Source organism: Protopterus annectens, chromosome 2.part2, assembly GCF_019279795.1.
Source record: "Protopterus annectens isolate FY-2018-M chromosome 2.part2, PAN1.0, whole genome shotgun sequence".
Classification (NCBI taxonomy): Eukaryota; Metazoa; Chordata; order Ceratodontiformes; family Protopteridae; genus Protopterus; species Protopterus annectens.
In genome coordinates this window covers 155,588,524-155,607,077 of record NC_056730.1, presented here as the reverse complement: position 1 = coordinate 155,607,077, position 18,554 = coordinate 155,588,524, and the positions used below count along the sequence as shown (strand labels likewise).

The window sequence follows — 18,554 nt, the reverse complement described above, 5'->3', positions numbered from 1 at the left end:
TTTCCAGCTGCTGCAGATGTCTTGAGGTACATTTCAAAAGGGGCACTGTACTCTGTAATGGGTCTAATCAGTGTCAAGTAGAGGGGAACAATTACCTCTCTTTTCCTGGATGAGGTGTGCCACATAGAAGGACTTCCTGACTACTGTGGCAATGTGACTATCAAAGGAGAGACTACTGTCCACCTGGGTCCCAAGGTCTCATCACACATTCGGTGTTAAGTAGATTGCTGCCTATGTGGTAGTTCATGGGTACATAGTTTTTACTAAAGGGGATGACACTGCACTTTTTGGCATTGAGCTTGAGGCCATGGCTCTGACACCAGGCATCTGTCTCAGCGAGGCCCTTCTGTAGGATGCCCACATCATTTGGGGACTTGACTATGGCTCCTAGTTTGCAGTCATCTGCAAACTTCATTAGCCAGAGGCCTTCTGTGTTAGCCTGTACTTCAGAGAATAGATAGCAAACAGGAAAGGTCCCAGGATGGAACCCTGTGGTACTCCACTTGCCACTGCTTTGAAGTCAAATTTGGAGTCTGCAACTTCTACAGTGTGGGTTCGGTCAGTAAGCCAGTTGGCAACCCATCTTGTGACGTAGGGATTTATACCTAGTTTAGCTATAATTCCAGAATGGGGGATGGTGTCGAAAGCCTTGGTGAGGTCAAGATAGGCTGTGTGAACCACCTTACCCTCATCTACGGCTTTGGTGACTACCTCAAAGAAGTCGATCAGGTTCAGGAGGCATGATCTGCCTTTCACAAACCCGAACTGGGTGGGATCCAGAGTTTGGAGGTTACCAATGTCTTTGTTTATGAGTTCCATGATGATACGTTCCATGGCCTTGCAGACCAGGCTAGTCAGGCTAATAGGTCAATAGTTCCCAGGATCAGTGGTGGCTCCCCCTTTGTGGAGTGGGATAACTGTTGCTGTGCACCATTCAGTGGGCACAAAGCCTGATGCGTGGCTATTATTGAACATAGTGCTTAAGTGGGGAGCCAGTTCGTTCTGAAGTTCGTGTAAAATGCAGCCCGGGATGTTGTCCGGTCGCATGGATGCTGTGTTTTTGGCTTTAGAGAGAGTGCAGCTTTTGCCTGCATAGTTGTGATTACAGGGACTTTGCATTCTTCTTGTATAGATATGGGCCCTTCGGTTGGGGGGGGGGGGGTTAAAGTTAGCACTGAACCTATCTGCCAGGATTTTGGCAATATCAGTTGGTTCTGTAATTTTCACGCCTTTGTGCTGTAACTCAGAGCAGATCTGGGTGTTGCCATCGAGATTCTTGACATAGCTATAGAATGCTTTGTGGTTGTCTTTAGAATTAGTGGTGATTTTGTTTTCATAGCTAGCTTTGGTGGATCTTATAAGGGATCTCAGCTTCTTACTGAGGCTGACCAGGGAGCTCCTCCACTCATGGGATTTTACTCTCTTTTGCAACAGTTTCTTCCTTCTGTTGTACAGTTTGTTTATGGCAGGGGACCACCAGATTGGCTTCCTTTTTTTTTTTTTGGAGGATAGCGTCTTGGTTCTGTTTGGGATAGCATGATCCATGCACTCGTGTAAGTGCTTATAGAGTGCATTTGTGTAGGATTCAGCAGTTGTAACTGTATTGTCCATCTGTATGGGTGTCATGAAGTTCACCACTTCTGTCTTAAGAAGCATGAAGTTGGCTTTGGAGAAATTTTTTACCGTGGTTTCCTTAATGGGGGGTGGGGGGGGCAGGATGTGGATATCATGGGTGATTAGCTTGTGGTCGGATCGGACCAAAGAGGAGTTGACACCAGTCACTCATGTTGGTAATGACTAGGTCTAGGATATTGTTGCCTTTGGAGGGGTGTGGATAAGTAGATCCAGATCATTGGAGTTTATGAATTCCAGAAAGTGTTGAGCTAAGGAGTTGGTACACAAGTAGTTTTCCCAGTTAATGGTGGGGTAGTTGAAGTCGCCCATTATTAAGGTGTTTGGTTGAACCCTAATATTTTCCAGTACATCAAGAAAAGAGGAGTGGGAATCCTGGGGCATGGTGGGAGATCTGTAGCAAGCTACAATTTGGACTGCAGGTTTGCCCAGAGTTAGTTGCACTTGGATAACCTCTGATGCATTATGCTGAGCAGCTAGCCTGGAGGTGTGGATATCCTTAATGAATATGGACACTCCTCCGCCTTTGGTGTTTCGGTCCAGGTTACATGGCCAAAAAGTGTGGTACGAGTTATAGCCTGGTAGTGCAGGGGTGCTCTCTGGAAACTTGAATCAGGTCTCGGTCACTGCACAGATATCGATGTTCTCCATTTTAAGGAGGAGAGCCTCGAGCGAGTGCATTTTGAGATTTAGACTTCTAGAATTGAGTAGCATTACCCTCAGTTTTTGCTTGCCTGTTCCTGTTATGGTACTGAATTTGTTATTTGAAACTTGCCTAAAAAAGGCACTACAGGGGCAGCAAGAGCCTTAGCCAGTATCCGGAATCCCAGGGGCGACAGGTGCAGACCATCTCTGGGAAAGCATTGTGGTTTGTCGACCATGTCATCCCAAGCAGACAGATACTGGACCCCCTTAGAATGACACCAGAAGCTTAGCCAATTGTTGTAGTTAATCATTTTGTCCTTGTACTGTGGTATCATTCGGGGCGATGGCAGAATGCTACTCAGGGCTAGGGTCATACTTGCCTGGGCTACAAGATCGGAGAGCTCTTCCATGTCTCTTTTCATGTAGTCCAGGGAGGTACTTCTCAGGTCATTCACACCAACATGGACAATGACAGTCATATTTGTACTTGTTGTGGAGTGACCTGAGTGCGTGGGTTATGTGGCGGATCCTGGCACCCGACAAGCAGCTGACAGTAAATTTCTCCTTGTTTAGCCTGGTGAGTGGGACATCAGTGTGCCTGACTATAGAGTCACCTATGACTAGTGTGTTGGGTATGTTCTTTTGCCTTATTGGCTGTGGTTGAGTGGCACACAGTCTGTGGGCTATGTGTCATTTGGGTTGCATTGGGGATGGAGGTTGCTTGCGTTTCTGCTTTGGAGGTCTCTGTTGCTTAGACAGATTATTATTGAGAGCCTCCACGAATGTTTTTGTGTTACTACGTGTGGAGTTTGGTGGTGTAGATTTAGTGAGACTATGTGACGAGTGTGGTGCAAATGTTTACCTTCTCCTCATGACTGTTAAGTTCAGTCTTGGTTGGAGAGAGCTTTACCTCCAGTTTGGCTAGATAAGTGCATCTCTCACAGGTTGTAGTGTTGGGTGGTAGGAGAGGAGGGTTGTCTGTGTACATGAGGCAATTTCTACATTGCTTCAAGATGCCCAGATTCATCAGATAGACAGGAGAGAACACTGGGAGCTGATCCTTGGACATGCCTGAATAAATGAACTATTTTACTCTAGATAAGTGAGTACAAGAGCTGTTTTTCTGTAAGTAAGTGAGAAAAGTAAGTACAAAAACTGTTTTCCTCCAGGTAATGAGGAAGACCGAGTGCTACAGTAATTAGTAGCTTATTTAGTGCTTACAAGTTCTGAACAAGTGCTGAGCATGAATGAGCAAATTTAAGTGCTAAAACTAAGAATCCGGATCTGCACTAGACAAGTTACAGGACAGAAACAAGTGCAAATGCAGGCTTTCAAATCAGAAAGTTGAGAGAGATGGAAGAGACTGCCCAAACAGCCAATAACTACAATTTCTGGGCCAGAACCACTCCTTATGTGGTAGGCAGGTTACCTAGTGCTTACCACTCCCACTGATAAGGTATCACAATAAGACCAATCACAACAGGCAGATTTTCCTTGAACTATGTAATAAAGCAAAAGAACAGATAAGGCAAGATCAGAAAAATCACTACACAGAGCTACAAGTAAAACATACCAATAACCCCCAAAAATTCTGGGCCGCTGTCAACCAAGTATTACAATCAGGCAAACCCACTACCTCTCCTCCCCAATGCCAGAGGAGATAATACAGAGATAGCTACCCAATTTAACAACTGCTTCACTTCTTCCATCCTTAACCTAACTAGCAACAGCTAACCTTGCACACTCTCACAACCAGTCAGCAACCCAAACTCGTACCCTCCATTCACTCTCAAACCAGTTCCTACCAACACAATATATAAGCACCTCACTAAACTAAACTAAAACCCACCCCTTTGGCAATTGACAAACTCCCTGCAGAGTACCTCAAAATTGCCACTAGTGCTATAACTTATCCCATCTCGATAATTATCGACCAGTCTATCAACGAGCATACAATTCCAGCCCTTTGGAAAACCTCCTACATAATACCCTTACACAAAGGTGGTCCCTCAACCGAACTTGGCAACTACCGCCCCATAGCAATCTTATCCGCCCTATCAAAAATCCTCGAAAAATGTATCCATTCTCAACTGATGATACATTTACTTACAAATAGTCTCCTCACTAACACCCAACATGGCTTTCGTCCATTCCATAGCACCACCACAGCACTCATATCCTTCACCAACATTGTCAGTCAATATAGGAACCAAGGAAACCTAGTGTCTGCCACCTTCCTTGATTTGTCCAAAGCATTTGACACAGTATCCCACAGCAAACTACTTACTATCTTAGCTGAACTCAACCTAAACAACCCCTCATTGCTCTGGTTTCAAGACTACCTATCCAACTGCCAAGTAGTTAAGTGGCATAATTCCCTCCACCCCTTCTCCCAGTAACAGTAGGTGTACCACAGGGAGCCATACTGGGACCCCTACTATTTAATATCTTTACAAACATCCTCCACACCACCACCAAGCGAGATACAATAGTCCAGTATGCAGAGGATACTACATCTGCTCAACCCCCACACTACAAACACTCCAGACTGCTCAGCCCCCACACTCCAAACACTCCAGACTAAAACCCAAGAGGCCTTCTACAATATCGAAAACTGGTTAAAAAACTCACAACTAATACTTAACCCTGAAAAGGCTCAACTTATGCTTTTCCACCCTACCAAAACTACTGACTCTTCTGCTCTTTTCTCGAACAATTCTGACAATAACACCCAAATCTCCCCAGTATCACAAGCTAAACTTCTTGATGTAATACTTGACCAAAACCTAAAGTTTGACAAACATATCCCATAATCCATATCCAAGGTCCATAAAAAACTTGGAACCCTATGCCACTGCAAAAAACATCTAACCAAAAACACCAAAATTACTAAATTCAGAACTCACCTATCTATATTGTTTATGCATCCTCTGTATTAACAGACCTTAAGACAGACCTTCACAAATTGTCCATGTGCTATAATAAAATAGCTGGATTCACAACCAACTCTAATTTCCGCTCCCAGCACTGTCACTCACTAAAACAATTAGGTTGGCTAGAACTCCCTAACTTACTAAACTATAACCAATCACCATTGCTCATTATTTGCTGTACCACCCAAACAAGATTTCTGACCACCCAAACAAGATTTCTGATCTCTCAGGCTTACTGAACTTTCACAATTTTGCTCGCCAACTAAGATCCACAAACAAAGCCCTTCTTGAAGTGTAGACACAGTGCTGGTGAATCCCTCTACTCCTACACAGTTACTAAAATCTGGAATTCTCTTCCACCAGATATGAGATTGCAAAACAGCAGTCCCATCTTTAAAACCCAATTAAAAGCCCACCTCAATCTCATCTGGCAATGTACATGTACTGACCATGGCTAGCCCTACTACCATCATTCAGATAAATCTTCCTCTGGCACTACTCAAAGGTCAAACACAGAAAAAAACTTACCATAACAAACTGTACTTTTAAATGTATGTATATAACTGCATATATTATTACTGCACTTTCTTACTCAAATACATTATATTTTCTGTTTTACTACTGTACACTATACTGTACACTTCTGTAACTTCTCATCATATTATGCTAGGATATACTATTGTTTGTTTTATTAATTTGTACTCTTCTCTGACTTTTGTATTTTTATCATATATGTGGAGCTTTTGTATTTATGATCGTCATGTATGTGGAGCTTTTCTCCCCGGGTCTCTGCTGGAAACAGGCACCCGATTGCTCAGTCAGACCAACCTGGTAATCAAATATAAAATAAACAATAATAATTAAAAACATAACACCTGTGATCAATCATACATATTATGTCTTCTCAACATTGCTGTCAAGAGTCACTTCTCAAGTTTCGCTTTGCTCTGCTCTTGAAGCAAACTTCTTAACACCCATGTCTTGAATACATAAGTTGGTTGTGACTACAGACCCAATCATACTCCTCTACACGGAATGCAGGGGATTGGACTGGCAGCTCCATGTAGATGCTGTACCTCTTCGTGGGTTTGAACAGGCAGTTCAGTAACTTAGACCTTTTAAGGGTTTTTTAATGTATTCAATTTTTTGTACTACAAGTAGAGTCCGTCAGGGATCAGTCCTTCGACCTCTCCTTTTGGCTTTTACTTCTCAGAAGTCAAGGCCAATGTCAGTGGTCTCTGGGTGATTAAATGTGCAGATGATTGCAAATTAGGAGCGGTCATTGAATCTCACACCGATACAAATGTTCGCCAGGAGGGACTGAGACAAATTGGCGTCAGAGCCATGGACTAAAACTAAATACCAAGAAATGTATAACAGTATCCTTTGGGAAGTTATCCATCCCTGGTAACTATCATATTGACAACACCCCCCCCCCCTTACAGTTGACCCAGTAGCCAGGGACTTGGGGACACACATAGATAGTAATCTGACCTTTTACCATCATGTGCCTACAGTGGTGAGAAAATCATTCTCTATTGTGCAACTTATAAACAAAGGTATGGTATCCAAGTCCACTGAACTTATTGTTCCACTGTATTTGGCATTCATCAGACCTATCATTAAGTACAATGCCCCCTTTGGTATGTACCCAACTAGGCAAATCCAGGTTCCTCACTAAAAGAATACAGGGCTCAAGCAAAATGTCCTATGCAGACCACCTCAAGGCCCTATCCCTGTATTCTGTCTCCTACAGACTTTTGAGGGGATATCTATGCCTGGCATACAGGGCATTGTCAGACCCTACTCTGGTGGACCTCCTGCATATCCACAAAACAAAGAGCACCAGAATTGCCTGTCTAAAGACTTAAACCTTGCCTGTGATATAAATGGGTCCTGCTGGAGAAATAGGTATACATCCCAGAGATTACTGCATCTATGGGACAGGCTCCATATCCATGTGAAGCAGAGTTCTTCCCTAACCCAATTCACATCCAACTTGGACAACTGGATGGGAAACAGGAAATTCATCCCTGGTTTGGCAGCTATGTCTCTAATTGACACAGGTAACCTGTAAATGGCTCATCTCCCAAACACCTGCTTACACTTTTCAAGGGTATCAGAACTTGTCAGATATTAGAGATGCATGGCTAGGCTTAAAAAGGCCCTTGTAAGTCATTAGCCTGTTAAACACCTATGAACCTACTGTTAATAGCTTTACACTTCAGTTCAAATGCAGGTTGGTTTTCATATTAAAACTTGCTATAGCAGTTAAGTATTGCTCAGAAAAGCGACTTTTTCAAACAACATACAAAGATGTTATCATTTGTTTTATATCTATTCTGAGGAAGTCTCAGTGCTACTGCAGAGACAAAAGTGCTTAAAATTTTATAACAAATGTCATTCATCTGGATCAGCAAATTCTACTTCACAGAACTTTTTTTTCTGCTGCTACCTCTCCAGTCTGTTTGATCATAGGTTCATAGGTCAGTACTAAGCTAACTGCCCTTGTGAGCCATTTTAAGCCTAGCCAAGTATCCCTTGTGAGACTTGAACCCTGCACCATGTGTTGTAAAGGCAAACACCTAACTTAGGCCACACCTCCCAGCCCCTACAGCTATAACTATTCTTTCGATAATGAATGAAAATTAATAAAGCAATATTTGCACAAAATAAAAACAAGTGAAACAAAGAAAAACAAAAAAGCAATTACCAAACTTGGTCTTTTTTTTTAAAGCAAAGCCAACTACAGAGTCTCATCCACTGCAGGAGAAGGAATCTCAATGATAGGACTCACCCAACTAAAAACACAAACATAGCAACACACAACCCAATTTAACTATTTTGCAGATTCTTTATTAAAATGCAGGGATGACCCTGTACCCTTGTTCTTATAGCTGAAAAAGAAAATGTCTATGTAGCATGAAGACAAGTTTATTAAAAAATGCAGTTACTCATCTAATTGCTCCAGAGCAGGCATTTAAATAACATCATTTTATTAATCAAAAAATACTGCCCTATTTCAGAGAATTAAAAAAGGCCCAACCATTTATCAGAGTATCCTTGACAAATCTGGCTCCAAAAGAATGGGTGAAACAGAAGTCTCAAAGGACTAAAATGACATTTCAAAACTACATACAGGAATTCCCCATAAGGCACAAGCTAAAATAAACATCACTATTTCATCAATCTCTGATCAAGATACTTGAGACTAAAGCCAAGCCTTCCACAATGACAGCAGAGTGGCATGCCTTAGCCCACAGCTTATAATACTCCTACCCTAAATAAGCCAGGAGGACAGGGTGTTTTAACATGACCATGATGACAACACACCTGATGCACTGTCCTAATACCAGAACTGAATTCTTCTTGTTATTTCTTCAATGCCTCTGGCCACAAATACAAGGGTAGTGAGAATATCCATATATTTTAGTGCAGCCAATCAAAGCTCATGTTTTTTTGTAGGATGGGAGAAAACGCACACAGAGAAAAGAGATGCAGACAAACGGAGGTCGCAATTGAACCCATTAGTCTGAAGTTCTGCAACAAAGATATCTTTCAAACCAAATAATTTAATTTAATATGAAGCTGTGATGCTGTTGGTAACTAGCCAGCTAAGAATAATGTATGCAGACCTAGAGAAGGCTCTAACTTGACTGACATGCTAACTAGTCCATACTCATATTGGTTTTTTTTTTGTTGTGTTGGAGTCATTCTTTTGCCTTATTGGCTGTGGTTGAATGGCGCACACAGTCTGCGTCATTTGGGTTGCATTGGGGGATGGAGGTTGCTTGCGTTTCTGCTTTGGAGGTCTCTGTTGCTTAGACAGATTATTATTGAGAGCCTCCACGAATGTTTTTGTGTTACTACGTGTGGAGTTTGGTGGTGTAGATTTAGTGAGACTATGTGATGAGTGTGGTGCAAATGTTTACCTTCTCCTCATGACTGTTAAGTTCAGTCTTGGTTGGAGAGAGCTTTACCTCCAGTTTGGCTAGATAAGTGCATCTCTCACAGGTTGCAGTGTTGGGTGGTAGGAGATGAGGGTTGTCTGTGTACATGAGGCAATTTCTACATTGCCTCAAGATGCCCAGATTCATCAGATAGACAGGAGAGAACACTGGGAGCTGATCCTTGGACATGCCTGAATAAATTAACTATTTTACTCTAGATAAGTGAGAAAAGTAAGTACAAAAACTGTTTTCCTCCAGGTAATGAGGAAGACTGAGTGCTATAGTAATTAGTAGCTTATTTAGTGCTTACAAGTTCTGAACAAGTGCTGAGCATGAATGAGCAAATTTAAGTGCTAAAACTAAGAATCCGGACCTGCACTAGAAAAGTTACAGGACAGAAACAAGTGCAAATGCAGGCTTTCAAATCAGAAAGTTGAGAGAGATGGAAGAGACTGCCCAAACGGCCAATAACTACAATTTCTGAGCCAGAACCACTCCTTATGTGGTAGGCAGGTTACCTAGTGCTTACCACTCCCACTGATAAGGTATCACAATAAGACCAATCACAACAGGCAGATTTTCCTTGAACTATGTAATAAAGCAAAAGAACAGATAAGGCAAGATCAGAAAAATCACTACACAGAGCTACAAGTAAAACATACCAATAACCCCCAAAAATTCTGGGCCGCTGTCAACCAAGTATTACAATCAGGCAAACCCACTACCTCTCACCCCCAATGTCAGAGGAGATAATATAGAGATAGCTACCCAATTTAACAACTGCTTTACTTCTTCCATCCTTAACCTAACTAGCAACAGCTAACCTTGCACACTCTCACAACCAGTCAGCAACCCAAACTCATACCTTCCATTCACTCTCAAACCAGTTCCTACCAACACAACATATAAGCACCTCACTAAACTAAAACCCATCCCTTTGGCAATTGACAAACTCCCTGCAGAGTACCTCAAAATTGCCACTAGTGCTATAACTTATCCCATCTCGATAATTATCGACCAGTCTATCAACGAGCATACAATTCCAGCCCTTTGGAAAACCTCCTAAATAATACCCTTACACAAAGGTGGTCCCTCAACCGAACTTGGCAACTACCGCCCCATAGCAATCTTATCCGCCCTATCAAAAATCCTTGAAAAATGTATCCATTCTCAACTGATGATACATTTACTTACAAATAGTCTCCTCACTAACACCCAACATGGCTTTTGCCCATTCCATAGCACCACCACAGCACTCATATCCTTCACCAACATTGTCAGTCAATACAGGAACCAAGGAAACCTAGTGTCTGCCACCTTCCTTGATTTGTCCAAAGCATTTGACACAGTATCCCACAGCAAACTACTTACTATCTTAGCTGAACTCAACCTAAACAACCCCTCATTGCTCTGGTTTCAAGACTACCTATCCAACTGCCAAGTCGTTAAGTGGCATAATTCCCTCCACCCCTTCTCCCAGTAACAGTAGGTGTACCACAGGGAGCCATACTGGGACCCCTACTATTTAATATCTTTACAAACATCCTCCACACCACCACCAAGCGAGATACAATAGTCTAGTATGCAGAGGATACTACACTGATCTGCTTAGCCCCCACACTCCAAACTGCTCAGCTCCCACACTCCAAACACTCCAGACTAAAACCCAAGAGGCCTTCTACAATATCGAAAACTGGTTAAAAAACTCACAACTAATACTTAACCCTGAAAAGGCTCAACTTATGCTTTTCCATCCTACCAAAACTACTGACTCTTCTGCTCTTTTCTCGAACAATTCTGACAATAACACCCAAATCTCCCCAGTATCACAAGCTAAACGTCTTGATGTAATACTTGACCAAAACCTAAAGTTCGACAAACATACACCATAAACCATATCCAAGGTCCATAAAAAACTTGGAACCCTATGCCACTGCAAAAACCATCTAACCAAAAACACCAAAATTACTAAATTCATAACTCACCTATCTATATTGCTTTATGCATCCTCTGTATTAACAGACCTTAAGACAGACCTTCACAAATTGTCCATGTGCTATAATAAAATAGCTAGATTCACAACCAACTCTAATTTCCGCTCCCAGCACGGTCACTCACTAAAACAATTAGGTTGGCTAGAACTCCCTAACTTACTAAACTATAACCAATCACCATTGCTCATTATTTGCTGTACCACCCAAACAAGATTTCTGACCACCCAAACAAGATTTCTGATCTCTCAGGCTTACTGAACTTTCACAATTTTGCTCGCCAACTAAGATCCACAAACAAAGCCCTTCTTGAAGTGTAGACACAGTGCTGGTGAATCCCTCTACTCCTACACAGTTACTAAAATCTGGAATTCTCTTCCACCAGATATGAGATTGCAAAACAGCAGTCCCATCTTTAAAACCCAATTAAAAGCCCACCTCAATCTCATCTGGCAATGTACATGTACTGTCCATGGCTAGCCCTACTACCATCATTCAGATAAATCTTCCTCTGGCACTACTCAAAGGTCAAACACAGAAAATAACTTACCATAACAAACTGTACTTTTAAATGTATGTATATAACTGCATATATTATTACTGCACTTTCTTACTCAAATACATTATATTTTCTGTTTTATTACTGTACACTATACTGTACACTTCTGTAACTTCTCATCACATTATGCTATGATATACTATTGTTTGTTTTATTCATTTGTACTCTTCTCTGACTTTTGTATTTTTATCATATATGTGGAGCTTTTGTATTTATGATCGTCATGTATGTGGAGCTTTTCTCCCCGGGTCTCTGCTGGAAATAGGCATCCGATTGCCCAGTCAGACCAACCTGGTAATCAAATATAAAATAAACAATAATAATTAATAACATAACACCTGTGATCAATCATACATATTATGTCTTCTCAACATTGCTGTCAAGAGTCACTTCTCAAGTTTCGCTTTGCTCTGCTCTTGAAGCAAACTTCTTAACACCCATGTCTTGAATACATAAGTTGGTTGCGACTACAGACCCAATCATACTCCTCTACACGGAATGCAGAGGATTGGATTGGCAGCTCCATGTAGATGCTGTACCTCTTCGTGGGTTTGAATAGGCAGTTCAGTAACAGACCTTTTAAGGGTTTTTTAATGTATTCAATTTTTTGTACTACAAGTAGAGTGCCTCAGGGATCAGTCCTTGGACCTCTCCTTTTGGCTTTTACTTCTCAGAAGTCAAGGCCAATGTCAGTGGTCTCTGGGTGATTAAATGTGCAGATGATTGCAAATTAGGAGCGGTCACTGAATCTCACACCGATACAAATGTTCGCCAGGAGGGACTGACAGAAACTGGCGTCAGAGCCATGGACTAAAACTAAATACCAAGGAATGTATAATAGTATCCTTTGGGAAGTTATCCATCCCTGGTAACTATCATATTGACAACACCCCCCCCCCCAGTTGACCCAGTAGCCAGGGACTTAAGGGACACACATAGATAGTAATCTGACCTTTTACCATCATGTGCCTTCAGTGGTGAGAAAATCATTCTCTATTGTGCAACTTATAAACAAAGGTATGGTATCCAAGTCCACTGAACTTATTGTTCCACTGTATTTGGTATTCATCAGACCTATCATTAAGTACAATGCCCCCTTTGGTATGTACCCAACTAGGCATATCCAACAACTGGAATGCCCACAGAGGTTCCTCACTAAAAGAATACAGGGCTCAAGCAAAATGTCCTGTGCAGATCACCTCAAGGCCCTATCCCTGTATTCTGTCTCCTACAGACTTTTGAGGGGATATCTATGCCTGGCATACAGGGCATTGTCAGACCCTACTCTGGTGGACCTCCTGCATATCCACAAAACAAAGAGCACCAGAATTACCTGTCTAAAGACTTAAACCTTGCCTGTGATATAAATGGGTCCTGCTGGAGAAATAGGTATACATCCCAGAGATTACTGCATCTATGGGACAGGCTCCATATCCATGTGAAGCAGAGTTCTTCCCTAACCCAATTCACGTCCAACTTGGACAACTGGATGGGAAACAGGAAATTCATCCCTGGTTTGGCAGCTATGTCTCTAATTGACACAGGTAACCTGTAAATGGCTCATCTCCCAAACACCTGCTTACACTTTTCAAGGGTATCAGAACTTGTCAGATATTAGAGATGCATGGCTAGGCTTAAAAAGGCCCTTGTAAGTCATTAGCCTGTTAAACACCTATGAACCTACTGTTAATAGCTTTACACTTCATTTCAAATGCAGGTTGGTTTTCATATTAAAACTTGCTACAGCAGTTAAGTATTGCTCAGAAAAGCGACTTTTTCAAACAACATACAAAGATGTTATCATTTGTTTTATATCTATTCTGAGGAAGTCTCAGTGGTACTGCAGAGACAGAAGTGCTTAAAATTTTATAACAAATGTCATTCATCTGGTTCAGCAAATTCTACTTCACAGAACTTTTTTTTTTTGCTGCTACCTCTCCAGTCTGCTTGATCACAGCTATAACTATTCTTTCGATAATGAATGAAAATTAATAAAGCAATATTTGCACAAATTAAAAACAAGTGAAACAAAGAAAAACAAAAAAGCAATTACCAAACTTGGTCTTTTTTTTTTAAAGCAAAAAGAACTACAGAGTCTCATCCACTGCAGGAGAAGAAATCTCAATGATAGGACTCACCCAACTAAAAACACAAACATAGCAACACACAACCCAACTAAAAACACAAACATAGCAACACACAACCCAATTTAACTATTTTGCAGATTCTTTATTAAAATGCAGGGATGACCCTGTACCCTTGTTTTTATAGCTGAAAAAGAAAATGCATATGTAGCATGAAGACGAGTTTATTAAAGAAATGCAGTTACTCATCTAATTGCTCCAGAGCAGGCATTTAAATAACATAATTTTATTAATCAAAAAATACTGCCCTATTTCAGAGAATTAAAAAAGGCCCAACCATTTATCAGAGTATCCTTGACAGATCTGGCTCCAAAAGAATGGGTGAAACTGAAGTCTCAAAGGACTAAAATGACATTTCAAAACTACATACAGGAATTCCCCATAAGGCACAAGCTAAAATAAACATCACTATTTCATCAATCTCTGATCAAGATACTTGAGACTAAAGCCAAGCCTTCCACAATGACAGCAGAGTGGCATGCCTTAGCCCATAGCTTACAATACTCCTACCCTAAATAAGCCAGGAGGACAGGGTGTTTTAACATGACCATGATGACTACACACCTGATGCACTGTCCTAATACCAGAACTGAATTCTTCTTGCTATTTCTTCAATGCCTCTGGCCACAAATACAAGGGTAGTGAGAATATCCATATATTTTAGTACAGCCAATCAAAGCTCATGTTTTTTGTAGGATGGGAGAAAACGCACACAGAGAAAAGAGATGCAGACAAACGGAGGTCGCAATTGAACCCATTAGTCTGAAGCTCTGCAGCAAAGATATCTTTCAAACCAAATAATTTAATTTAATATGAAGCTGTGATGCTGTTGGTAACTAGCCAGCTAAGAATAATGTATGCAGACCTAGAGAAGGCTCTAACTTGACTGACATGCTAACTAGTCCATACTCATATTGGTTTTTTTTTTTGGCTGTTGTGCCTCACTGATAAAATGACATCATTACCAGTGGCACTTTTACCTGTCCAATTACAATAGGAGTTGGCAAAAGCAGACATGGATGCCTGAATGCCACTGGAATAATAGCTCTTCCTTGGATTGTTTTACAAGACAACACAGAAGCCAATCATATACTTTTTTCTTATTTCATATCTTCCACATATCAGGTATTCTAACATCATAATATGGTCATAGCCAGCCTTAGGCAAAGGCCAACTAGGCAGCCGCCTAGGGCGCCGCTTTAGTAGGGGCACTTTTCCAGTATTTATTTGTTGTAGGTAGACTAGGATGGGGGCACTGTGTGGTGTGGTGGGGGGTGCCATGGTGCCCTTTTGCCTAGGGCACCAGTTGACCTAAGGCCGCTCCTGAATATGGTGCATATGTATGTAGGATTTTCTGAACTGCACAACGTAACATTACGAAATGAAAAACAAAACACAAACAAAGCATTTATCAAACATAACTTATTGCATCAACAAACCCGGACTTTATTTCTCAAACATTGTGAATTTAACAACAGTATAGGCATGTAGACCTAAATTAAACTCCCCTTTCCTCTCTGCCTCTGAAATTGGTAAATTGTGCACAGAAAAAAAAAATCTGTTTAGTTGATGTGTTAACCACAAATCTTTGCCCACAAAAAGTCAAATGAAGATAAAGCAGTGACAAAGAAAGTGAGATAAACCAAATATTCCAGTGCATGCAATTAACTCTGTCACGCACAGTTAAGCAGTGCTCAACAGCAGGGCAACCCTAACAAAAGAAAAGAATGATTAGACTTCTACCAAAATACTTATTAGGTCAAATCCTACCTATTTTTAGACATAAATAATATGCAAGTACCCAATATTTTTCTATAGGTCACCACAACACAAGCAAGTCATGTTTTGTGACTGAAACATCAGATTAAGGGCTGAAACTTAAAATGTATTAAATTGAGGATTTAAGAACGTATATGTAACCACCAGTTGAAAAAGGCTATCATAAATTCCCTTTTCACTTTAATCACCGATATTGCCACAAGCCCAGTTTACAGCAGTGGTACCCACATAAGCAAAACATGCTAATCAAATTAGGAAAACTGGCTTACATTCTCTATGTGAAAATGGGGGGGGGGGGGGGCAAATGCCCCAAAATAGGGACATATTTTAAAAAATACTCTTACAAACTTAGAAAGTTGCTAGAGTAACAGGATTTGAAGTTTGGCACTGAAATACAGGTCATTATTTAGTGACTTTATTCCTCAGATCATCCCAGTGATTTGCCAGAAAGCCACAAACTTTATGAGGAACAGACCAAAATATGAGCCAGAAATCTGTACATTCTGCGAAAATCTGTACAGTTGAGAAGTATGAATTATCGGTGACAGTTTAGAAAGAATAAGAGACAGTTTCAAACTTATCTAATAAAACATAAATAAAAGATAAATAAAAAATGAACAAAAGGGGTGTCCGACTGCAAATTAGAGCACATTAACAGATGGAAGTAAATGTTCCGCAAAACTGTGCGAACTAAACAGATCCTACTAACTTAATTCTGCAAAACTCGTGGCATGCTGGCAAGTCTAGTAGTTAGTTAAAACAAATTACTTTTAATTGCAAAAAAGATTTATACGACCAGTGCAACCCCCGAGAGATGTTACCTTTCATTTGTTAAGCATTGTTGTTTCGCGAAGAACCACTATCAAGTAAACCTAAACAGTTAAAATAAAAACGGTGCGCAATTCAACGGGTTCAAGAATATAAACAAGAGTTCCCACAGAATGAAAGCACAATCACATTTAAATGCCAATGCACATGTTGAGCATCACAGCTACACATGTGGGATTGGGACTGCTAAAGTACACAAGCACAACATAAAATATAAAGTGCAAACCAAAAGACAGAACACAACCACAGGGACAAAAGGTACTGTTACTGAATACTACAAAAGTACAAAAATACACTGTATAAAAAATCGGCAATATTAGTTTGATAACAGCTGCATATTGAGGGCCCCATCACATATCTATTCAGTAAGTGTAATCAATACTTTAAAGTTAAATTCAACACAAAGCAGGCGTATATAATAGATAAAAAGGACAGCGTACTGACCAAAGCTTTTAGTGCGAAACTTTCTGAAAGATTTTCAGGATACAAAGTACCACCTACTATAAACTACAGGAGTTTGGAACTACACTGTAAAAACTGCGCACGCCTGCTCTAGGACCACACCATCACACTCCCCCAACAAAGTGCCGCCCAGTTTGTGTCGCTATTTGATGACATCAGACCATTACATTGTTTGTGTTGGTTTGTTGTTGGAATAGAAAATTTATGAAGAACACTGGTTGTGTTTAATTATAAGTATTTGTAGCATTATTTTCTTGCCTTGTATTATTAGCATATGTATATCTTTGATAAGGAGAGAGTTTGCTTGGCAATTCACGGTTTTCCTAACCAGCTTTGGTTACTATAGTGATTAGTGTACGGAAGTGGTTTTGGAGAGGCGCGAAGGATTGGTTCAGAATGATTTACGTTACCAAACGAATTTTAGATTGGATTTATTTTTTTGTAAGTAAAGATTTCTTTACTGATGTTGTTTGTGTTGTCCTTTTTGCTTTTGGTAATAATGAATCATAGAATCCTTATTCAGCGTTATGAAGAGGTTATGGAAAAATGGGAGTTATTTGCCCGTCCAGATGTTCCACTATAGGATCAAACATATTTTCTCTCTACGTTCGTTCCTCTAAAAAACAAAACAAAAAAATCTCGTAGTAGAAATATCTTTGATTTAAAATAATGGAAAAGGCAAATGTTCTACAGCACGGTGCTTTTATTTTGATAAATTGAAAATAAATTGTTTCAACTTTTTAAGTTAGTGTTTGCTGTGCAAAACTTCAGATGTCCGTAAGCATTGTCCCACTTTGGACAAAGGCGGTCGTCCTAGTTCTTTTAAGCTATTTGCTTATTTACGGATATGAGCTTTATCTTACGTGGAGTCTGGCAGTTATCACAGAGGGTTAAGGCTGTGAGCTGTAATTCCTGTAGTAAAGGGTCTCATTGCCTCCTCTCATTGGCCTACTGAGTGATCGTAAACAAGTTAGTAAACCAGAGATTGCTTCCAGGTTATCCCTTAAAAGAGACAGTATGTTCCGGTAAGCATATCTGATTAACAAATGGATGGTATTGTTTTTAGATAGGCTGCAGTCTCTCACTTACTATGAAGTGGAGAACCAGTGGTGCTGGACAGTCTGCAAAACTGACACACATGCAATATAAAGGTTTTCCATTTCACAGGTGGACCTGTTTAGAATGTGGGTGGGAGGGAGGAAAAAACAAACAAACATGTAAACCCAATATGGTCATAGATACTCTACACAAAAGCTACCATAGCCATAGCCAGGAACTGAAGTATGGAACTAAACACTATAAAGCAGTAATTATGAACCACTCCTCTTGCAAACTGACGCATTAAGTTAAGTTCGCATTTTTACTTGTACAAACTTGTATCTAGGTACATCTGATGGTTGACCTACATTTAAACTGTGGAAACTGGTTTCCTTACCTGTGTACACTACAAAAAAATAAACTGTAAGATTAAAGAAAAATACCTTAGAATTACGAAAATCTATTTTTTCACACTCTCTTTTCTGAGTTATAACACCTCAGAATCACTCTGACTGCATTTTATAGAATTTTAATACGTTTTCTGCAAAATGGTGGTTAATGAAGCTTGATATATCAATATTATTTTATTTTTC

At 40.4% G+C, this 18,554-nt stretch overlaps 1 protein-coding gene across 1 annotated transcript in view; it reads right to left on the bottom strand.

Moving 5' to 3' along the window:
• Positions 1-17,053, bottom strand: part of IPO11 (importin 11) — a gene marked incomplete in the record, with an annotated part of 3,749,854 nt that extends 3,732,801 nt beyond the window's left edge. The window contains 1 exon segment of the mRNA XM_044063824.1: positions 16,906-17,053.
• Positions 17,054-18,554: the final 1,501 nt, after the last annotated feature.